A 24183-nucleotide genomic window follows, 5' to 3' on the forward strand; every position below is an offset into this window, starting at 1 on the left:
CTGTACACCAGGGTGGCTAAACAAAATGGGAGGGGTCACACACAGAAGGAGACAAAGCTGCTGCCTGCTCTTGTCTGCAACGTGCCATCTCTAGAATAGATCCTTGTAGCCCCAGCGGGCAGAAGCTCTGCCCTCGGTCTTGGCCATTTTCCCTCAGGGAGGCCATTTCCCGCTGCTGCCCAGCCTTTCAATGCCCATGGAGCCTGACTGGACACAGTCCTATTTCTCAGTCAGCCATGCTGCAGGGAATAAATGGAGGAGATTTGGTGGGATAAATGGAGGAGAGAAAGAAAGGAGAGAGGAGACGCTGCTTCAGGAATACCCACCTTACCTTTATGCCCAAAGTCCACTCCTTAAGTAAGGAGTATATTGCTTTACATCTAAATAGAAATCTCTAGGCCTTAGCTTTATTTGGGGAAATGGAAGACATCCTTTCAATTATAAACAGCTCAGACATTGTAAAGTCTGCTGTGTACCAAGTGGCTGGGACAGTTCGGGGAGCTGGCTGAACTTAGCCCCAAGGCCGAAGGGCTCCTTCAATAGAAATTGACTTCCTCTCAGTACTGGATGCTGGAAGTCCCACGTGACGCTGCCGGCTAGGGAGGTCTCTCAGAGGCCTCTCTCCTCGGCTTCTGTGGCCACGTTTCATCTCTGCATTCACAGAGAGGTCCTCTGTCAAACCTGTCTGTGTTCTTAGCACCTCCTCTTATAAGGACACCAGTCATATGTTATCAGGGACATGTAACTACAAGGACCTTTTGTCCTAATGCAGTCACATTCTGAGGGCATCAGACATGAGGGTCTGAATTCCGCCCATGACATGTGCTCAGGTGGGCTCCCAGGAAGGGGGTGCTTGCCAACAGTTTACACTAGAGAGTTGTATTGGCTGCGATCAGTATAACTTCCAGACTTGCTGTGGCACGGACAGGTTAGCAGTGGTCTTTGAATGTCACACTGCTCTGTAGCCAGCCTCCCTGGTGTTAATGTTGTTTTAAGTGTTTTTCAATGTAGGTTGGTGGGAAATGCAATCACATCATTGCTGTCATTTCCAGTTTTGTGATTGACACCTGAGAGCCACATTTCAGTGTCTTCATACCTATTTGGGATTTCTCTCCCCTGAGTCACTTGCTCAGCCCTGTGGCCCTGTAACAAGCTTTCTTCCAATCTGGGGTCTCATAGCATTTGCCCCTATGCCAGGCCCAGTGTTGCTGAGGCTATTTCTCAGGAATCCGTTCAATGTAACAAAGACAGACTCTGACATTGTTCTCAGTAGAGAGCTTTCTCCTGGGACGTCTGGTCCCAGGAATGGTCTCTACAGAGAGGGGGAAAACAGGCTGGCCCAAGACACTCGCCCCAAGTGAGAGCAGGCTGAGTCTCTGTGAGCTTAGAGGGAAAATCATGGAGGCCTCCCTGAGAGGGCCGCAGCCATGTCCCAGATGCTGGTGACAGCCAGGTGACATCCCAGAGCCTGAGTTTTCTCATTTGCACAGGGAGGGCCATTTGGGGACTCACTGCACAGTGCTCCTCATCCATGGTGTGTGAGCAGGGCATTGTTGTTCTGCCTAACAACCTCCCTGAGGCAGCCTGGAAGGTGTCAGTGGTGTCATGCAGCTCTTTGTGCCCATCACGTTGTAGGTGAAAAGCGTAGAATCGTGGACACCCCTGACTTCTAAGGGCACGAGTCTCTGGAGGGCTGGAGCTTCCTGCATTGAGGATCAGAGCCCATTCTCTGGAGGGTCAGGGTCACTGACTGTGTGTCTCTCTTTGTCCATGCTAGAATAGAGATGAGTCTCGATTGGTGGTTTCCCTGAGGAGAGCACCTGGCTGCCATCGAAGGCTCTCGGCCCGACGTTGGGGCCTCTCTTTCCAGAGCTCCCTGGAGGTAATCCAGGAGGAGCCGCTGGAGGAGTCCGCGGCTCTCTCTTTGGATAAAGAACTGATGCAGCAGGCCCCTGACCGTGGCCAGCGCCAGCCTGGGGTGAGAATGGGCGCAAAGGGGTCTCCACAGACCCAAAGAGGGATGCCCCGGGCTCTGTCCTTGGCTGTTTTAGCCCTTGAGTGACCCACAGTCCACTCCCTAAATATTCCGGCCTTGTGTCTCCCCAGTGGCAACTTGGTAAGAGGCACGTTCACTACTCACGTAGTTGTGGGGATGTCAGAGAAAATGCTTCCTGTAGTTTTCACTTTACGCTAGTCCAGGGATAGTTCCCCATGTGGTTGCTGCTCTCACAGCTTTAATATGGCCCAGGGGGTCTCCCGGAATAGGCAGGCAGTTCCCTTCCCAGCCAGGCCTCTCCAACGCTAACAGCCAACACTAAACCAGGGGGTCTAAACAAAATGGGAGGTGTCACACACAGAAGGAGACAATGCTGCTGCCTGCTCTTGTCTGCAAAGTGACATCTCGGGAACAGATCCTTGTAGCCCCACCAGGCAGGTGCTCTGCCCTCCGGTCTTGGCCATTTTCCCTCAGGGAGGCCATTTCCCACTGCTGCCCAGCCTTTCAATGCCCGCGGAGCCTGACTGGACACAATCCTATTTCTCAGTCACCCATGCTGCAGGGAAACTGCTGTGTCCCAATTGGCTGGGACAGTTCGGGGAGCTGGCAGAACTTAACCCTAAGGCCGAAGGGCTCCTTCAATAGAAATTGACTTCCTCTCATTTCTGGAGGCTGGAAGTCCCACGTGACGCTGCCGGCTGGGGAGGTCTCTCAGAGGCCTCTCTCCTTGGCTTCTGTGGCCACGTTTCATCTCCGCATTCACAGAGAGGTCCTCTGTCATGCCTGTCTGTGTCCTTAGCACCTCTTCTTAGAAGGACACCAGTGATATGTTATTAGGGACATGTAACTAGAAGGACCTTTTGTCCTAATGCCGTCATATTCTGGGGACATCAGACATGAAGTTATGAATTTCGGCCCATGACATGTGCTCAGGTGGGCTCCCAGGGGGTGGGCTCCCCCTTGTACTTGGCAACTGTTAAGTATAAGCTCCAGACTTCCTGGGGCACGGACTGGTTAGCAGTGGTCTCTGAATGTCGCTGCTGCTCTGCAGCCAGCCTCCCTGGTTTTAATATTGTTTGAAGTGTTTTCCAATGTAGGTTTGGTAGGAAATGCAATCACATCATTGCTTCCATTTCCAGTTTTGCAACTGACACCTGGGAGTCATATTTCAGTCTTCCCTATACATTTCTGCATACCTATTTGAGATTTCTCCCCGCTGAGTCACCTCCTCAGCCCTGTGGACTTGTAACAAGCTTTCTTCCACCCTGGGGTCTCACTGCATTTACCCCTATGCCAAGCCGAGAGTTGCTCAGGCTGTCTCTCAAGACTTCTTTTAAAGTAACAAAGACAGACACTTGCGCGGTTCTCAGTGGAGAATCCTGTTCTAGGACGCATGGCCCTGTGCATGGTCTCCACAGAGAGGGGGGAAACAGGCTGGGTCAAGACCCTCTCCCTGAGTGAGAGCGGGCTGAGCTGCTGCAAGCTTAGGGGAAAATTCATGCAGCCTTCCCTGGGAGGGCCACAGCTCTGACCCATGTGCGGGTGACAGCCAGGTGACATCCCAGAGCCTGAATTTTCTCATTTGCACAGTGAGGGTCATTTGGGGACTCACGGGCACTGGGATCTTCATACAGGGTGTCTGAGCAGGGGCATTCTTTTTCTGCCTAACAAGCCCCCTGAAGCAGCCTCCAGGGTATCAGGGGTTTCATGCAGCTCTTCGTGCTCATCACATTTTACGTCCTAAGTGTAGAATTAGGGACACCCATGACTTCTAAAGGCACAAGTCTCTGAAGGGCTGGAGCTTCCTGCATTGAGCATCAGACCCCATTCTCTGGAGGGTCAGGATCACTGACTGTGTGTCCCTCTTTGTCCCCGCTAGTATGGAAATGAGTCGGCCGTCTGCTTTACGGAGCTGCAAGTGAGGACCTCCCGGCCAGCCACCTGGGACATGCTGGTGAGCTCCCTGGTGCCAGTCCTTTCGGCACAAAACATCTGCTCCATGACCTCCCAGGGCTCCTACCACGACATCCACACCATGGCACGGTTCCTAGAGAAACTGGTCAGGAGGTGAGTGGCCAAGGCACAGTGCTGCCCCCACCTGCCAACTAGGTCTGTGGGTGTCATTCAGTTCCCCTGAGCCTCGCTTCACTCCTCTGAAAAGTGGAGTGGTCAGAGGATTACATTTATGAGGTTTTGGAGGAAAATCAATAGAATAAGAGGTGGCAGCTGGGTCCCTCGCTCCTGGCTCTGTGGAGAGGCTTCAGGGGCTGCTGTGGCTGTTCACATTTACCATCAGTCTCCTCACAGAAGGCGCCCTCTGCCTCACACCTCAGTAGCCCATACGTCTGTGTCCCTTTGTGGGAAAAGCACAGAGAGAGCAAACCTGGTCCCACTCGCAGAGCTTTGAGTTTCCTTCCACCTTGTCCCTGTCCTTGAGAGAACAGGGGTTTCCTGGGGTGGGGAAAGAGTCCCGAGAACCACTTAGATATCTGCCAAGGTTCTGTCGGAGTCATTCAGTAACCAGCTGGTTGTGCAGGCATGTTCTAGAAACTTAATTTAATGAACAAAGAAGATGACAGTCTTCGGGCTGCAGTTCTGTGCAGGGAGTCAGGAAGTCAGAGCAGACACGAGGAGGTAACGTCCTCCTCCTTGAGGACCACCCAGCATCTTCTATGCACAGAGAAAGATCCCAGATTCTGGGATTTTTCCATCACGAACCCCATGAGTAACTCAAAAGGCATGCTTGTGGTCCAAGGAAAGAACTCCTTTTCTACTCAGAGTATGGGGCTCTGTGGGACTGTGGCTGGGGAAACAAAACAGAACCTGGGTCTCAGCCACTTGAGGATGCTCATGAGAGGGCTAAGGTCAGGGGATTTCAAGGAAGACATGAGTCGGTTAGAGCTGTGGGGGGGTGGCAGGTCCCTGCAGAGAGGAGAAGCGTGGCTCAGAGCTGCCCCTGAGGGGCCCATCCTCAGCACAAGTACCTTCCCAGCTCTTCCTGTCTCCTCCAGCCCACACCCCCTCCCCGACCACAGCAGCAGGAGCCCACACTGGTGTGATGATGAGCACCCTGCTGACCCTCCGGCCTCCAGTCACAGCCCTGAGGGCTCAGGGGTGCAGAGGTCCTTGCGGTTGATCTGCAGTGACAATGGCAGGGGGAGGGTGAGGCCCACAATAGTGTGTCCAATCCTGATCCATGACCAGTTCTGTCCCTGCCAGGGCAGCAGAGACAGCCAGGGAAGTTCAGCCTGTCCTCTAGACTGGAGGAGTAGGCCCAGGGACACATAAATACACAGGACTGTCCTGGGAAGGGTGTCAGAGGAAAAGCCAGGCCTCTGACTCAGGTTCCACTTGTCATCCCCAGAAGCACCTCTTCCATCTACATCTCCTGGCCAGATGGATGCCCTGTGTTCTGCGACAAGAATGTGAGCATTCCAAGGCTCAGGTTTGAGGTGGCTGACATACAGGTCACCGTGTCCACATCATACCTGGGGCATCAAGCCACCATCGCGCTTGCTTGGCTGTACCAATTCAGGCCCATTGGCACAAACCCAGAGGGTGGGATGGCAGCAGTTTACCAGCTTCAGAAAGGTAGCGTTTGGGGCTGAAATTCTCTTTGTCATGGGGAGGTAATGGTGTGTTTGGATAACCCAGTAGGGAGTGACAGATGCGGCTGACTTTATCTCCTTTTCCATCTCCTGCTCAATCTCCAGAACAACAGGCAATCCCAGTGCTGGCCATAGAACCAGCACCAGCGCCGGCGGATCTGGGCGAGCAGAGGCCTGCTCTGGAGCCAGGGGTGCCTGCATCCCTGGATCTCCCAATGTATATGGAGCCAGCTCCAGGGCCAGGCTCAAGGGCAGCACCCTGGACAGAGCCATCTGGAAAGCCAGTGAAAACTGGCAAGGCACAACCAAAGGCAATCGTAGGCCTCAGCCAGCCCAGGACTGTGCCTGAACAAATGCTGCACAGGGCGGGGCCGTCTAGCATCCTGGCGTACACAGGGAAACAAGTGGCTGAGCAGCTCACGCTGCTGGATGCGGTGAGCAGCTGCTCAAACCCCTTCCCTGACCAGAGGCCAGCGATCTGGTCCCACCCTGCTGCACGGCTTATGAGCCAGGCCAGCTGTTTGAGTTTCTTTCTGTATTTACGGTCCCTGTGTCTGTGGCAGCTACACACATCTGCTGGGCACATCCCATGGGAGGGGACAGAGTACAGGGTGGGGGCCTGGCCCACTAGATGCAGGGGTGGCCCACTTAGCATGCCGCCCCGGCTGCTAAGCCCCCCGCCCGGGAGGCCTCACCAGCCTCAGCAATTACTACACATCTGGCACAGACTCCATTTCAGACCAGACACCCGCACTGAGACCCTGGAGGTGGCTGCCACGGGCCACGTGCGTCTCAACAGAAAGAAGGCCTGGCACACAGGTGGCCTCAGGAAGGGCCGGGCTGAGCACCTTGCGGAGTGTGGGCTCCTGGAGGCCGGCCTGGGGGAAACACCACGTGCTGTTCTCTCCTTGCCCGGCTCTATGCGTTTCGCGCCCTCCGTGAAAGGGGAATGAAACCCCGGGCTCCGACTACTCTGGGAGAGCCAATGCCAAAGCTGAGAATCTGGTCACCTGCCTGAGTCAAGGGGTGACTTTAGACTCAGAGCTGCCCTGGGCGGTGCCCATGTGGATCTTTCTTCCTCCCCAGGAGCAATTTAAGAAGCTGCTGCCGTGGGAGTGCCTGGACACCTTTTTGATTGAGCTGGACGGGATGGACATAGCTCTGGTGGCACCCACAGTCGTCGCTGCCTTGATTCACTTCGATACTGTGGTGTATTTTGTGATAAGCACGTGCTTGGAGACCCGCACCATGAAGGCCCAGGACAGGGCCAGGGTGCTGGAGCTTTGGATACAGGTGGCCAGGGTAAGCTGTGGGAGGGCCTGAGACAGGGCCAGGGTGCTGGGGCTCTGGATCCAGGTGGCCTCGGTAAAGCATGGGAGGCCCTAGGACACTCGTTCTCTCCTCTGTCCGATGTCAAATTTGCTGAACAGAGTCCAAGCCCCTCAACAGCCCCCAGCCCCGTTCCTGTCCGGGGCACACTGACCTTGACTTCCATGCCCAGTGTTGGTGCGCCCTTTGCGCCTGGACACCGACGTTGGGTTGAACTGTAATTGTCCTCCCAGAGTGTGAAACTCACTGGGGCCCAGACTGCTCTCCTGTGCCTCCCTGGGCCTCTGCCTCCCCACAGAGGAAAGGTCAGCACAGGGGGCACAGCTCGGGCAGTGGGGCTCCAACTCCCCACCTCACGGTGCATCCTCTTCCCTCCCCAGGAGTGTCATAAGTTGAGCAACTACTCATCTTTGCATGGCATAGTCACAGCCCTGAAGGCTGCGCCCATCCATAGTCTCCAGGAGACCTGGAGAGCAGTATCCAGGTGGGTGGGCGTGTGTCTCCTGAGCTGCACCAGCACCTCTCCCGGGTCTGCCATGCTCCCTCACTGCACTGGGAGGGGAGGGGAGCCCAGCACCTCCGGAGGCAGGAATGGGTGGCCTGCCAGGGTCTCTCAGTCCACTGGGTGTTAGCACCGAACGTCTAACTCAGCACCAAGTTTTCTTCACCGTGGGGCACGGGCCTTTGCCACATTGGAGATATTCCCATGTCTAGCGCACATCTAAACTGAGAAAGTGAGCTGCCCAGTTGACATTGGGCTGGGCCAGATGAACAGCAGGTCAGCGCCCGCTCCAGTCCTGTGGAGCCTCTGGGAATCAGGAGCCCAGAGGAAACACAAATCCTGCTGGTTTGGATCCTTTTCATTCCCAGTTCAAGGAATGTGAACTCGCCCTCCTCCCCGCTACTCCCTGATTTATCCGACTTTCTTTCCCCTCTGCAAAGGGAAAGCGCGAGAGCGTATAAAGAACTGTGCGCACGCGATGACAGGATGACCCGGGAGAAGCTGATAAAGGTACAGGGGGGCTGGGGCTGGGGGCAAATGTTTAGAGGGCAGGGAGAGGGGAATTTGGAAAGGGTACCGGGCCGGGTGATTTTTGGTTAATTTTCTAACTCAACGTTTACCTGAAAAGTACCAGTCGCCAGTCCTGTTCAGAAGAGAGAAGGGGCTTTCCTGGCTGTTCATCAGGGACGAGCTGGATAATTAGCAGGGCTCTGGCTAATATCCATTGCATTGGTCCCTCCGGTTATGTAGCTTCCACCAGGCGATGGGGAAATGTTGTGGTGGTGGTGGGGGTGGCTTCTTTCTTTCCCGAAACCAGCCAGAAATTCTCCAGAAAGCCGGGCCTCTATTGTTGGTGTGTGGTGCGGGCAGCTGGGGCAGGGTCTCCAGACAAACGAGGGGCTGAGCTGCATGCCCCAGTAACACAGCAAGTGGGTGTAGGACACAGGGCTGGGTCTAGAACCAGAGCTCACTGAGTGACTGTAGAACCTCACCAGCTGACTGTGGCCAGGTGTCCACAGTGCGAGGTCAGGGTCCTGGGAGTAGCTGAGTGAGGGTAAGATAGTCTCACTGACCTTGTCCTGACCCTGGCAGCTGGGGATCTCCAACTGGCCCGCCGGGAAAAAAACCCTCAGAGAGCCCAGATGAGGCAGCAGAAACGGAAGGTGAGCCTCCTTTGGTGTGGGTGGGGAGGGCCACTGGGACGGAGGGCAGGGCCTCCCCCCCAGCTGGAGTCTCCCCATCAGGAGAGCAAGGGCCTCCTACTAGGCCCTCCTTCCTGTAGCTGGTGCCTGAAATGCCCTCAGCAGAGGGCCCAGGACAAAGGCCTGGAAGAGCTGGGCTCAGCATGCCCTACAGGAAGGGTGGGGTCTGGGACCACAAGGCATTGTGACCTGTGAACATCCCAGGCTGTAGGTGACCATGGGTGCAGCTGGGGGAGGAGAGGGATAGAATGGAAGGAGGAAGCTGAAGGAGTCTGGCTGCTCCAAGTCAGAGATCTTGAGGAGAGGTCTAGGAGACCGGGGTGGGGTGTGAGATTCCGGACAACAGAACGGGGAAGGCCACTTGCAGGTGGGTGCTCATCACCACTCCCACCCCAATGACACAGGGCGTCATTCCCTTTCTTGGAATCTTTGTCGATGACCTAACTCTGCTGCAGAAGTGGACGCAGAATAATGTGGCTGTGAGTGAGCCTAGGGCTGGCACACTGGGGACCAGAATCCTAAGGCTGGGGGGAGACATTCCTGGATGGAGCCCTGAGAACTCAGCACTCAGCAAAACTGCTCCCAGGCAGCCCTGTGAGCTGGGGTATCAGGCCCGACGTCAGCCTCCAGTCCCTGCTCCCAAGGCAGAAGCTGCAGAGCTGCCTGACTGCTGAGCTGCCCAAGTGTCTGGCTGAGCTGGACTCAGCCTCTCCCTCAGGTGCTGCCCACGGGAGGAGTTGAAATTGGCCCCTCCACACTCAGGCAGCTCCCATGTGGCTCCAAACTCTCTTTGTGTGCAAGGAGATTTTGTGTGCCCCTACTTGTCATGAGGAAGTGTTGGGTCACAGGGCCCCTGAGCATCAGCCCGCACGCTCCCTTCATCACAACCCACAGCGGGATGTGGGTGCAAGTGCCTTGTGCGCAGGTCCCCTGGCCACTGAGCCTGGATGACACGCAGCAAGGGAGCCCAAGGAGGGGGGAGTCATGGCTGGGGGGCCTCTCTCCCGGGCATTGGCTGTGCCTTGCACGGAAATGTGCTCACCATAACAAAAAGGGGAAGGTGGGCAACTGGGGGCCTCTCTCTGGGGAAGCACAACATGTGGAAGTCAGAGACTGCCCTGGGAGGACATTCCCTGGCTGCATCCTCCACATCGTAGATTTCCTGGGAGGGTTTGACGTCAGGGAAGGGGCAGTCCACCCCATGAAACGTGCAGGATGGGAATGAAAACCAACTCCTGGAGAAAGGCAGTTGACATCCAACTCTGAGGACAGACTGGGCCTTCAGAGGATGGGAGGGGAGAAGGGAACCACTCCAGAGAAAGGCGCCAGAGATCGGCCCCTTGCCCTCCCCAGCATGGCCCCTTCAGAATCTTCCCCCCGGCCCAGTCAGCATCCATCCTTCTCTCTGGCTCCAGGCCTTCAAGATCATCCAGCAGCTGCAGTTGCTGCAGGTGACTGCCAATAATTTCTGTTTTCAACCGGACAGAGACTTTCAGTCCTGGTTCCAAACCATGAAGCCACTGGACCAGTACAATATGTGAGTGCCTGCAAACGTTGGCGGAGGGTAGGGGGACCTTTGTGCATCCCTGCTCAGGACTCTGTCTGGTGGCCAGCTGCAAAGAGCCTGTGGCCGTGGTTCCCTGGTCACCAACAGTCCCTGGGGCATGGTGACTGCTGAGCGCCGGGTGTCCAAGCCTGCCAGGCAGACCCTGGGCGGGGGACCTGAATTTTGTTCCTGGTGGCCTCATAGCTGCCTCTCTGTCCTGCAGCCACAACTTCTCCTGGGAGCTGGAGCCACCATTTCAATAGGCCAAAACAACATCAAGGCCGAGGAGACCTGTCCTGGGACTGTGTCCACCTTTGAGCTACTTTTATTTACTCTCCCCTGCCACTCCCTTACACCCCCCTGGAATCCTGTTCATTTACTCCGCCCTGACACTCCCTTTTCCTGTCATCTATATCCCTTATTCCTTGCTCCTCATCCCTGGCTTTCACTTAAATAAATGCATGTTCCATATTGTTATCAGTTTTCTTCATGATTTTTCTCTATAGCTGTCGTGGCTAGTCTGTATCATTTTGAGAGTGTGCTCTGTGAACGCATGGATGCCACAGACATGAAACTCTTCATGATCTGAGGCTGTCGCTTATCTATGTGAACTCAAGGGAGCTGTGTGGAGCTCCATCTCTCCTGTATAGAGTTTCTGCAAAGACCACCTCATGAATGACATCTGGAGGATTGTCTCGTATCTGCTTTCAAAAGGCTTCCTAATTCTTTTTGTCCTTCTACACTTCGTGGCATGGATTTAGCACACTTCCAAACTGACTTCGTGCCACCAGTTTCACCCTGATACCAACACCGGACAAAACACAACTTGATCTTTACTACTAAAGGTGGATGTGTTTCACCACAAAGGTCTTCATCCTCATTCTCCACTCATGCTGGCTGAGCAGGGGGAGGAAGAGGAGAGGTTGGTCCAGCTGAAAAGGGTGGCTGGCAAAAGGGGTGCACGTAGGTTTCTCTATGGTGGTAGAGTTTGTCCTGCCGACTCCACTCTGGAGACGCAGACGGCCTGAAGGGTTATGAAAATGCCAGAACAGATGTGTTTTTTAGAGTTCAGTTGTCATAGAACAATAGACTTGGACGAGATGACCATCAATAACAGCTTAATTGGTGCTGCCCAAGCCACATTTTCTGGACCCGAGGACCATCCTACACTATCGTGGCTCAGATGGTCTGGATTAGACTAGTAGTAATTTCTTTTCTACTCCTATTGATTAGTTTGCTAGCAGCAGCACTACCCTAAACTTACACTACCTGGTGTTTCTCACTAGCTCCTCCATGTGCTTGAAGCATCTTCTGTTATCATTTGACTTTAGAGTACTAATGATTTTAATTCCTCCTCACCACAATTTGAGGGAATGTGTGTTGGAGAAACATCACTTTTGATAAAAAAAAATTTAGATTCTCTAAAGAAGGTTTTAGTCTCCTTGCTCGTGGTAGTGTTGGAGGAGAGTACAGACTCCCGTGGTTTGTTCTGTTTCTTCCTTCTAGTTTTTTCTGAAATGTGTAATGGAAGGTAATGGTAAGGCGGGATTCTAGCACCAGACTCTCCGGATTCTCTCCCAGCTCTGTGACTTACTCTTTGTGAGTCTTCGGGAATATTATTTAAGCAATGGCTCCTTTGCCTTCACTATGAAATGAAGATTGTGTTAATAAAATTGCTGTGGGCATTAAAAGGGTTTGTATTTGTAAAGTGCTTTATAATGCGGTTGGCACATTGTGTCACCCTTATAATTACATACAGTCATACAAGCAGTTCTCATTTAAAATTTGTGGTTGTTAAGTAGTAATGTTGTTTTAAAAATATGAGTCCTATTTTTCAGCTCAGAGAGGCTTAAGAATAGATTCTTTAAAAACGGGAGAGGCTTTTTTGGCTCAAGGAGTAGGGTGCTGGCCCCACATAATGGTATGGCAGCTTCAAACCAGGGCCTGGCTAAAAACTGCAAGAAATAAATAAAGAAAGAAATAAAAATAAAAAAGTGAGAGGCTTCAGGTGAGACAAAGATTTGGCTGGGCACAATAGCTCATGGTTGTCATCCTAGCATGCTGGGAGGCTGAGGTGGGTGGATTGCCTGAGCTGGGGAGGTGGAGACCGGTCTGAGCAAGATGGAGACCTTGTCTCTATGGAAAATAGAAAAATTAGATGGGCAAATGGTAGGTACCTGTAGTCACAGCTATTGGGGAGGCTGAGGCAAGGGGATCAGATCATTGAAGCCCAGGAGTTAGGGGTTGCTGTGAGCTCTGACACCACAGCACTGTAGCCTGGGGCAACCATGTGAGACTGTCTAAAAAACAAGAAAACCTACAGACGTGTGCCATCCTCAGTGCACCACCCCAAGCATTCTTTTCACTTGCCACCTCTTCCCTAGCACAGCTTAGCGGCTACCCCAGAACTTATGGCCATGTCAAAGCCTATGCAATCTTTCAGTTTAGTTGACCTCGTGGCTACAGGTACCACCCCTGCTTTACCTTGTGAAATAATCGGAATCCCACTAGTGCTTTCCTAGGGGGCACTGCCGCTCACCTCTTGCAGCAAAATTATCGCTGAGTTTTCAAATGAAGGAAAAACCCCCACAAGTTTGTGCCTATGTAACCAACAAAACTTCTAAACGGTGCATCAAAGACCAGGGGGCCTCAGTGTGTACATGCAGTTGGGTCCAAAGACGCTTGAGGAGCTATACAGTGGTTGCTGTGAAAAGGGAGCTTAACTTTAAGGTTGTATACTGTGGTGCATTGAGCATTTCAAACCCACTACAGTAACATCAGTTTTGTTTTGTTTTTTATTCAGTGAATTATACAACATCCCTCACAGGAATCAGCAGGAATGGAAGACAAAGAGTTCCTAAGACAACATTCAACACACACATAACTTTTTAGAAGCGTCATTGCATATAAGGTTTTTTAGAAAATATTTCACTTGCTCCTTTCCTCTGTTTTTTAAAAAGTCATTTGTAATGGCCATTTTCTCACCCCTCTGTTTTCATAAGTGCCAATTGTAAGGTTGTTGTAAAGGTTCCTTCTTGTAAATATTTCTGACAATAGTGGCTATCAATGATCTCTAATCTTATCTCATCGATGATTCAACTAACGCACTGTAAGGAAATCTGTGACAGAGACCTCAGGACACAAGAAATTTGAAATTATTTTGTTTTATGGAATATTGCAATTGTATGAATTTGAATATCTAGAGGAATGCACACATAAGGTTAGCCAAAGAGAGAAATATCACAATCATATTGTTATTTCAGATACAAAGAGCCAATGGGCTGGAAGTGAAATGGTTCCCCAAAGAAAGCAAACAATGGACAAGACTCCCAGAATTAGAAATGAGAATTATTTTATTAGTACTAAAATAAATTGCTTGTAAGTCAAATCCATGTACTTTAGTTTAGATACGTCTTCATATCCTCAGATAGGAGAGCACCGTTATGCAGGAAGGACGCACTTCGTGATATTTCTCGATAATAATCGTGTTAACCACCTATCCTAGTGTGACCCAACTAATGTAAAATAAAAGCTAAAGCATATGGGTTATACTCTAAAAGCAACCCTATTTCCTAGGCTTCACTAGGACCTTGGCTAGGTCCTTTACCCTCCACTTTTATGTTCATTTTTTTTGAGACAGAGCCTCAAGCTGTCACCCTGGGTAGAGTATGCCTCAACATCGGCTCATGAATCTGTAAAAATGTGCCACCCTCACAAAAGATGTCAACAGTACGGGAAACTGTTCTGGGGGGACAGAGGTAGAAGGGACATCTTTACTTTGAGTTAGCCTACAACTATAAACCTAAATTCTAGTTGGAAAAAAATCTAGTAATTTAAAACAAAATCATACCTGGAAACCAATCCAGGAAAAAAATTGTTTTATTTGCTTTGGTTTACAAGAAGATAGTGTAAACCGTTTTTTAGTGCTCAAAGTAGTACGTTATAAATTTATCAAATCAACAAGAACTATTACTCAATAAAAGCACACATCTTGTATCCTGTTTGGCTCTATAAGGCACTTGTGGGGAGGTCAGGACAAAGGTGCGTGTGCAGCTAGCTGAGCGCAGCAAAGGGAAAAGAGCAGGCTGCTTACCCTCCTGGAGCATCATGGCACCCCTTCCCCTGTAGAAAGGGACACTGACACCAACTGGGGAGGACTGAATGAGATGACATTTCCAAAGTGCCCAGCACAGTGCCCGGTACACAGTATAAGCTTGAGGAATGCTAGCTTCTATGATTTTTCATATTAGGATTATATCAGACTCCTAACAGGGTGTGCATGTTTAATCAACCTATATGACCATTAGGTTATTTTTACTTCAAGGATACAGAATGTACCCCACTCCCCCATCTGTAGAAAGTGCCACGGCAGCTCTGAAATGGAAGCTTAGTTCTTCCAACACAGGGATACGAGGAAGAGGGCGGGACTGGACGGAATGGTCAAGGATGTCAACTCCGTCATGTGTCTTGAGGATCAAGTACTTCAGAAAGGGCTGCGGGTGAGGGGATCTGAGCTGGGGTATCCCTATCCCAGCAGCCACGGCAATCTTGTGAAATGCACCCTGACAAACCTAAAGATCTGCAAGAAAGAAAGGGTCTCTGGATTACAGTCGACCAGCTTGGCCTGAAGCCATGGTTTAGCTGACACAGCTTGGACCCACTCGTGCCAAACACTTTCTGTCAGCAGCAGGCCCTGAGTGAGTGAGTCCCAGAGCGATTACACAGCAGTGCGCAGGATCAAAAAGCATTCGAGCAGCCCCCTAGACCAGGACAGGAGGCCAATGTAGGTCCCTCTGCAAATTCCACCCCATCCAGCCACCCCCTCTGACAGTCGGGAAGGCAGGTTTGGAATTCACCTGGTGACCATGCTGTCTTAGACCGAATGGAAGACTAATCAAGCTTGGGACTGACGGGACCGAGGCCTTAAAGGAAAACTCAGGAGGTGGGAGAAGGATGAGATGCTCGGCCTGGGCCTTCCCTGCAACCCCAGGCTGGGACGTGGAGGATGACCCATGCACCACACACCCAGGGGAACCTGCTCTAGCTCCATCCTGGGCATTAAAGGGTTTCCTTTTCACCCTTACAGATGCATACTAGTAGGGTAGGGGTCAAGGACAGCTCGTTTTCGCATGTCCCTGGACTATCCCCGCTTTGGTTTGCAACTGTTTTAAGGCTACATTTAGATGCCCATAGGGGTTCAATGAATGCATTTCCCTGCGAGGCTACTATTGACAGGAATACTTTAATATATACTCTCTATATGACAAGGATTAATACGGTTACAAATAGTAGGATACTTATCATTTTCAAAAGTCTTAAAAAGTAACAACAGATATATGCACGCATTGTTCTTGTCTATGGCAAATAACTGGCTAACCAGCTGTGCACTAGGCAGTGTGCAGCGCACCTCCAAAGCCACTAGGCTCCACTGGCCCAATGGCCCTTCAAGCCCACTTCAGTCAGATGGCAACAGCTTCACAACCTGCTGCTCCTAATGCTCACTCCTTGGGGTGCTAAGCTGCTCGGCATGCAGTTGGGCCTCCGTGAGCCCTAGAATTCTAACACCCACCATACTCTTCCCACTCTTTTCCCTGTCTAAGCTCATATTATGCATTTCTTTGAATTTATTTATTTATTTATTTATTTTTTTTTTGAGACAGAGTCTCACTATGTCACCCTTGGTAGAATGCTGTGGAGGTACACGGCTCACAGCAACCTCAAACTCTTGGGCTTAGGCGATTCTCTTGCCTCAGCCGCCCAAGTAGCTGGGTTTACAGGTGCCTGCCACGCCCTGCTATTTTTTGTTGTTGCATTTGTCATTGTTGATTCTAGCTGGTCCCGGCTGGATTCAAATCCTCTAGCCTTGGTATATGTGGCTGACCGGTACCCTACCCACTGAGCTATGGGTGCTGCCAGATTTCTTTGAATTTTTTTGGGCTAGTTTAAGAGTATAGATTCTAGCATTACAGAGACTTAGCTTAATCATTTACCCACTACTTGACTTTGGATAAATAAACAGTTCTCAATCATCTAACTCATCTGTAAAATTGGAGGTAATTTCTAAATAAGAAAATAAGAAAACTAAAATAGGAAGAGACAGAATCCAGGCCTGTGAAATCAGGCGGCCTTGCCTCCCTTGACCTGGCATCTTGTCATGAGAGGGCCTGCCTTACTTATCCATCCTGTAGGCCTGTGACACAGTGAACGGGGTCTATGAACTTGAAATGGGATTATTTATTCTTACTCTGCCTCATTCTATAAAGGGCTTGATGTTGCCTGAAATTAAATTTAACAACATACACTTTACCTACAAGTGGGTATTCTGAAGTAAGCAGAAGGATAAAAAATAAAATTTTCATATTTGGTATTTATTTTTCCTTCTTTTTATTGGGACCTAGAATATCATTGTCATTGTAGGTATGATTTTAAATAAAAATAAGAAGATGTTAGGGAAGTTGTGTGTGTGTGTGTGTGTGTGTGTGTGTTAGAGGGAGGGTGCAAATCACACACCTTGTCCTTGGGCTGCTGTCCTGTGTCACAGCAAAGGCACAATCAATGGATCTTTGATCAGCAAACAGGGTGGTGACAGGTACCCTTTGTTCGCTGTTGTTGGTGATTATCGACAAGCTGGTAATGATCATCCTGTGCTATGTCACTCACACTGAGGCCATTAGCATCATTTAAAGGTTAAAAACAAATTCTTTTAAAAGGCAGAATTTCTTAGAAGTCAGGAAAGCCTCAGATTTTTTTTTAACCCAGTTCACACTATATATTAGGGAAAACTGGATCCTGGAATCAGGATTTTGGTCCTTCCCTTACGCCTCACATTAAAATAATATTTAACCTTTCCTGATTTAAATTTTTGGCAGCCAAACCGTGAGTCAAAATTCTCCCAATAAACAAACAAAAAGGGGATCCTGAAAGCTTTTTATGTCTCGAGGAGTACAAGGCAGAAAGTAAGCACAAACCCAAGGCAGATCTGTAGCAAATGACAGCAGAATTATACTTACTCTGTGACACTCTCACTAGCTCAGTCACACTGAAAACACCTGATGTGACAAAACTGTCCTGGAAGCCCAAATGTCCTGGGGAAACAAAAACAAAAGAAAACAAAGTGTCATACATAGAAGAACATTTGACAACAGAACTCTAAATATTAGTTTCGTTATGATTAAAAAGTGTGACTCCTCATCTCACTCTGTGCTCCGCTCCGGGCTTACGTAGGAGGACACAGTCATTTAGCTATGGAGAGAGTTTTCTGGTTAGAATCTGGAGGTTGTGGAAAGCTATGACAACACCTATTAGCTGATTTTTGAAAAGGTTAAAAAAAATCCAACAGGAAAGCTGAAACAAAAGACAATTAAAAATAAATGGTTACCTTGGGTGACCTCTGAGACCTTAACCTTTGGATGAAAACAGCATACCCAAGAATCAGCCAGAAGAGCTAAATTCCATAATAGTTTTTAAATATTATTCTTTAAAAAAAATCTGATCTGGATTAGTTATCCATTTATTTAACTCAAATAAGATTTAAAGATAGAGCGGCACCTGTGGCTCAAAGGAATAGGGTGCCTGCCCCTTATACTGGAGGTGGCAGGTTCAAACCCAGCCCCAGCCAAAAAGTGCAAAAAAGAAAAGATTTAAAGATGTTCCCTTCATTTCTAAAGGCACCACAGGGTCAATTTTTAAAAAGCTGGAATAGAGAAAAGCAAGCCCCAAACCCATAAAACATGAAAAAAATTCTCTTGAGCACAAATAAAAATCGAGCTTTTTTTTATACATACAAAAGTTTTTTATTATTGGTTAATTTTTTTTGAAGAAGGATAAATTAATCAGTGGTTCAAAAATTCTTTAATTTTTGAACTCTATGCTTCATTTCAGCTAGATATAACTAATTTTCCTTAAGATATTTGATATTACATCTATTACCAAACACTCATTTAATTTTATGATATACTTAGAAACCTAAAACTTGACAAATGGCTGGAAATTCATACTCTATGGTATGTAGTTTCCCTCTCTGCCTCTAAAAACTTTCTGATTCTGTGAGTTCCACAGAGGCAGATTCTAGTTGAGAGACCTACCTCATGTCAGCTTAATCTTTGCTGGCTTTAAAATTTTAGGGGAGAGGAAGTTGTTGGCTGAAGGGATTTTTGAAATAACTATTCTTTGTCATAAAAAAAAAACCTTTAAGAAATACAATATAAGAAAGTAGGCCAATCTTAATACACATATTACAATCTATAAATAAAATATATGTTTTTGCTGAAAGCTAGTTTTGATATACTATTAAGGGGAAGTAAGTTTCGCTGAGGTACAGAATATCTATTAAATGTCATGTACATAAACCCATGTAAAACATTACCATGTTTGGGGGACTATAAATAGACCTACAAATTATTTGCCTTCTTTTGTTTACACTGGATTTTTTTCATAAGAAAGATTTTTACTGAGATTTAAAAGAAATTTTTTCAGTTGACGTTTATATGAAATACAATCTATAGTATTTTAGATGAAACAGTTCTAAGTTTTGAAATGCAGAATTATTGTCAACTGCTTTTTGAAATAAAATGTAAAATTTTCAACTTAAATATACTTAATAAATTTCATTATTTATAAAAGTAGATCTTCCATTGGATACTGCAAACCCATGACTACATATCCACTGAAAAGAAAAAAGTCATTTTACCATAAAGACATTTGCACTTGAATGCAACAGAACAATTCACAATCCCAAAGACGTCAGAACAACCCAAGTGCCCGACGACCCGTGAATGGACTAATAAACTGTGGCACATGTACACTGTGGAATACTATTCAGCCACAAAAAGAAGGGAAGATTGTGCACCTTTTATAACCTGGAAGGAACTGCAGGACATTCTCCAAATTAGGAGGGAGTTAAGAAACACAGCAATGAAAAATCAAGCATCGCATATACTTGATTATTAAGTCCAAACCAGTAAATTAACACTACAGGCTACAGGAGAGAAAAACTCAATTAAATTCAAGAAGGGGATGGGGCTCAGTGAGTTCCCATCGTAAGGGCACAAGGTAAGGGTATACCGCATACTTCCTGGGTAAAGGACGCAACTTCAACTCGTACTTTACCTTATAAACACAAATAGTGTAACCTAACTGTATGTACCCTCATAGTAACCTGAAATTAGAAAGAAAGAAAAGAAAAATTTCACCTTTCAAAAACGAAAAAAATTTCACCACCCACACCCAGGCATTTACTTGGTTTTTGTAAGTGCCTAAGGTGCTATTTCTTGGATTAAGAAAACTGAAAAGTAAAAAAATTAATAAATAAAATAAAAATTCGCTAATGAGGTCTTGGCAAAACAAACCGTGACATTTTTTTTCTTATTGGGACACAGTAAACATCACATTTATCCCACAGATCATAACAAAGGAAATCCAAACACAACGTACGTTAAGGGTGACTTGAAACGCTCAGAACAGTAACAAGGAAATCCAGCCGAGGAGGAAAATCTGGGTGGCTCTCCAGCTCGCGCCCTCTCTGTCTTTATAACTTCACTTGCGAGCTGACACTTGTTTCAGTTCCAATCTTTGAAATTCCTTATTTTGAGGATGAACTGACCTGAATTTCTGTTCAGTGAAGGCAGGACACACACGCGCTTTAATCCTACTGCTACACATACGCGCACACACAGGAAAAGGCGGAATAAAGCTAAACGTGTCTTTATTTATAAAATACTCATTACAAAATCTTTACAAAACACTTCTCTATGCGTCAATATGTAAATACAAAAATATTAAAAATATAAAATAATATAAAATACACATGTATGAGTTTGTTAATTTTTCCTATTAATGGCAAACTTGGGGACACCCTATATTTTGAAGACTCAGTTGAATTTGGTACAGGGACTTGGCAAGGGGAAGGACCTCTGTATTCACCCTCTCCTGGCTGCCCCCTTTCTGCTGTCCCCCTCTTAAATGTTGGTGTTCCCAGGGTCTGTGCCCGCCACTCGGTGTATGCGCGCCCGCGCGTATTTCCTAAGCTATTTATCTACGTCATCAGCTACCAGTCTAGACTGTAATATTTATATGAGAACTAGAATGCTTGCTTTGCTCACCACGGTATCCTTAAGGCCTGAAACAAAGCAGAATAAGGAGATGGATGAGTCTACAGGCTAATGTCTCTCAAATTCTTTTATGTTTTGCCAACAACTTTCTTCTGAATTCCAAACCCATAAATCTAAATATCTGTTGGACATTCTATGCAGATAGCCCACGGTATTCTCACACTCAACATATCCAAAGCTGAACTCATTTTCTTCCCTCCCCCAACCTGTACTTACTCTTTTGAATTCCCTATGTCAACGAACCATCCACCATTCGTCCAGTTTTCCATGTGTTAGTGTCACCCTGAACTCCTCCTCTTACAATGACCCACATCCAGCTACTCCCTGCTGACTCTGTGGCCCTGGACTCCACGTGTGTCTCCACCTCCCTCCAACAGGCAGGGCTCAGGGTCTTCCCATTCAACCCCAACTTGATGGAAATACCTCCTACCTATGTCTCTATCATCAGTCTTGGCTTCCTTTCCAATCTACTCTCCACTCTTCAGCTGGAGCTATCTAATCGGCAAATCTGAAGATTCATTCGTTTATTCAACAAATATTTACCAAACACCTACTATACGCCAGACATCATGCTAGGGGCTTGAGACACAGTCTCTACCAGCACTGCTTACAGTTTACAAGTAGAGACAACTGAAACCAGGTAAGACAAATAAATTATTTTTTAAATTATCAATGGTATAAATGGCAAGAATAAAACAGGTAGCATAGCAAAAGCTTCGTAAAGGACAGTCAGGGAAGGTCCACTTAAGACCCGATATCCGAAGATCTCAAGGAGCCAGCCAGGAAGAGGAGAGGGAAGCTCTTCAGCAGAGGGGTTAACCTGTGCAGGAGCTCTGAGGTAGGAAGGAATAAGGAGTTGGAGAGATGGAGATAAATCCAAGGTGCTTGCAGCCCGCTGCCCTATCAGTGCATTCAGGGTACAGCGAGAACTCTCACACATGGTCTGGGACCTGGAGACAGCCTCTGTTTTGTTCCCCAAGTTCATCTTTTGTCACCTGTCTCTTACTTCTGGCCCTACTCTTCAGCCTAAGGGAACGACATGCTCCTCCCTGGACCTGGTCCCCCATCCCGATTCTGCTCCTTCTTCTTGAAATGTCCATTCTTCCTGCTCTTTGCTTGGCCATCCCCTTACCTGTCCTTGGAGTCTCAGCTTTGTTGTCATTTCTGTCAAAAGTGTTCCCTGGCCGCCCCACCCTGGAAAGACCCCTTTCTCTTTTCTCAATATTGACAGCACGTACTAGCTACAGCTCGGACCTGGGACTTAGCACACTGAATTTGTAATCTTGTCTTTTCCCCACCCAAGACTCTGAGCCCTTTGAGGGCAGAGCATCTTCTGTGTCTTTGGCCCTCCGGGTCCTAACACAGTGCCTGGCAGGTAGGAAGCACTCTGGAAATGCCTCTGAATGGACAAAACTCAAGCTGGGCTCACCTACGCTTATTTTTCCTTTTTATAAACATTTTGACAAAACTAATTTCTGTCTCTCTCATTTCTAGCAATGTAGTTTGAACTAAAATTGAGACAGTCTGTACTGGCAAACTATTAAAATAGTCTACCCAAATATTCCCTCCAAAATAAATAAACAGCCCCAGGATGGGAGAGAGAGTGAAGCTTCTACAAGGAGGTACCATCCGTTTCCCTGATGAGAAATGCCTGGGGGTTATCCTATTGCTATCATTATGGGTTGGTCTTTGGGAGATCAAGTCAAAATAGTTAAAGGGCAGTGTGACTGCCCACACAGACATAGAGCCCTGCTCCAAGAAAGAGCTGGTCCCAAGCTTAAACCAAGATCTGTGTGATCCTGAGAAAGTCACTGCAAAAGTAACAATCTCATCCTCCCTCTCCATCAGCAACCACCTCCCAGGGCATATCTGACTTAGTAGAATGTGTGTAATTTATACGGCAAAATGTATGTGAACATATAATAATCACAGAAGTTTTTAGAGTATAATGATTTGATTATACATTATTGTGATTTGATAATGATCACAAATTATTAATGTAATTATCTCTTGCCTCAGCTGGTTTATGTTTACCATGTGTTCCCGAGGAGAGAAAGGTCTGTGTAAATACCTCCCATAACTTCACACGCCTATGAAACTGCCTTTGTTCCTTCACCAGTTACTTGGAAACCCACTGATGAACTCTATAAGGAGACAGCAATGAGAAATGAAACCTAAGAAATGGTGGAAACAGTGATGTTGCTAACGTAATTATTAAGTGAACCTGAGTGAATTAATATTTCATTCTCACCAACAAACCAAATCGTAAGAAAGACTTTCAGGGAAAGTACACTAATCTGGCTATTCTCCTTTATTGCAACATGAGAGAAAAGTAGAAGGGAAAATAAAAGGTAAATTTAAGCAATCCAAATTCAGATGTTGTTAGCGTTAAAAGATCCTCAGATGACAAGCTGATTAAACATTCCTGAAAGGTCCTAAGATTTACATTTTGAATAGAGCCCTTCACGAAAAGGTATAAAACATATACTCTTATGAAGTGTGCTTTAGATGAAAAGCCAGATTGATCAATGATCTCTTGCTACAGTTTGGAACTACTATTCAGGAGCAATTGCATAGGAGATTGAAATGAGGAGCAGATCTTTTTTCATTTCATATAAAATGGCTAAAAAAGTTCATGTAGGGCGCTAGCTACATACAACCAAGGCTGGCAGGTTAGAACCTAGCCCCGCCTGCTAAACAATAATGACAACTACAAGAAAAAAATTGCCAGGTGTTATGGCAGGCGCCTGTGGTCCCAGCTACTTAGAAGGCTGAGGCAAGAGAATCACTTAAGTCCAAGAGTTTGAGGTTGCTGTGAGCCGTGACGCCATAGCACTCTACCGAGGGCAACATATGAGACTCTGTCTCAAAAAAATAAATAAATAAAATGAGGGCGGCGCCTGTGGCTCAGTGAGCAGGGAGCCGGCCCCATATACCGAGGGTGGCGGGTTCAAACCCAGCCACGGTCAAACTGCAACAAAAAAATAGCCGGGCGTTGTGGCGGGCGCCTGTAGTCCCAGCTACTCGGGAGGCTGAGGCAGGAGAATCGCCTAAGCCCAGGAGCTGGAGGTTGCTGTGAGCTGTGTGACGCCACGGCACTCTACCGAGGGCAATAAAGTGAAACTCTGTCTCTACAAAAAAAAGGAAAATAAAAAAATAAAGTGAAATAAAATAGTCATCTTTGCCAAACATACCATTGTAGTACTTGCAATCATCTATAAACTTTTGGAGGCCTTGCAATCATCTATAAACTTTTGGAGGCCTCCACTTCTGTCAAGATAAATAAGGGCTGCCTCTTTCATTTTTAGATTTGACATTTTCTCCTAGTTAATGATTCTTCTGTATTACCAACTGATAAACCACAGTTGTTGGTAAAGAGTATAGATGGTGAAACTATAGAAAAAGTATCAGAAAACCTAGAAATAAAGTAAGACAAATTTTACTTTTGAAGTCCTATAGTAAGACTTTACAAACTATTAAAGTGTGAAATAAAACTAAGTAAAATCTCTAACTTTGAAAAAATTCCTACCCGAAGAGAAACAAAACTTTGCTTTCTTTTGCCAAATAACATTTTTATCAACACTAGGTTCTAAGATCCTCTCATAAGATTGCAAACTGAAAAACAATAGCCTCAAATGTTTAACAGAGTAGGTAATTCCAAAAAAAATGCTTGTTGAAATAAACAGTATCAGATAATGAGGATCTCTCGTGTTTTAAAATGAAAGTGATAGAGATGTCTTGAAAATTTAATCTAAGTAGCAAAATGTAGTAGAACGAAGAAACCTGGGAAATTTGAGAACTTGATTCTAGACCCAGCATTTCCTGGTTGTTGTGGGGAAATCATCTGACCTCTCTTTAGCAGCAGTTCTCAACCCTTTGTAACAAGGAAAA

At 47.4% G+C, this 24183-nt stretch overlaps 2 protein-coding genes across 8 annotated transcripts in view; both read right to left on the bottom strand.

Moving 5' to 3' along the window:
- Positions 1-24183, bottom strand: part of LOC128563321 (minichromosome maintenance domain-containing protein 2-like) — a 250134-nt gene that overhangs the window by 161858 nt on the left and 64093 nt on the right. The window lies entirely within an intron of this gene.
- LOC128563567 (uncharacterized) overlaps positions 1-24183 on the bottom strand; it is a 191521-nt gene that overhangs the window by 117905 nt on the left and 49433 nt on the right. Inside the window, exons 4-5 of one of the 7 annotated variants that reach the window (XR_008373822.1) lie at positions 17194-17268; positions 13068-14762 (exon numbers count right to left, since the gene is read on the bottom strand). The exons of 5 other annotated variants lie outside the window; for them this stretch is intronic. The gene's annotated coding sequence lies outside the window, so the exon portion shown is untranslated. Of the gene's footprint in view, positions 1-13067; positions 14763-16235; positions 17269-24183 lie in introns of those variants that run through there. One more of the 7 variants, XR_008373821.1, reaches the window with a different exon arrangement.

This window comes from Nycticebus coucang, chromosome 13 (genome assembly GCF_027406575.1).
Source record: "Nycticebus coucang isolate mNycCou1 chromosome 13, mNycCou1.pri, whole genome shotgun sequence".
Lineage (NCBI taxonomy): Eukaryota > Metazoa > Chordata > Mammalia > Primates > Lorisidae > Nycticebus > Nycticebus coucang.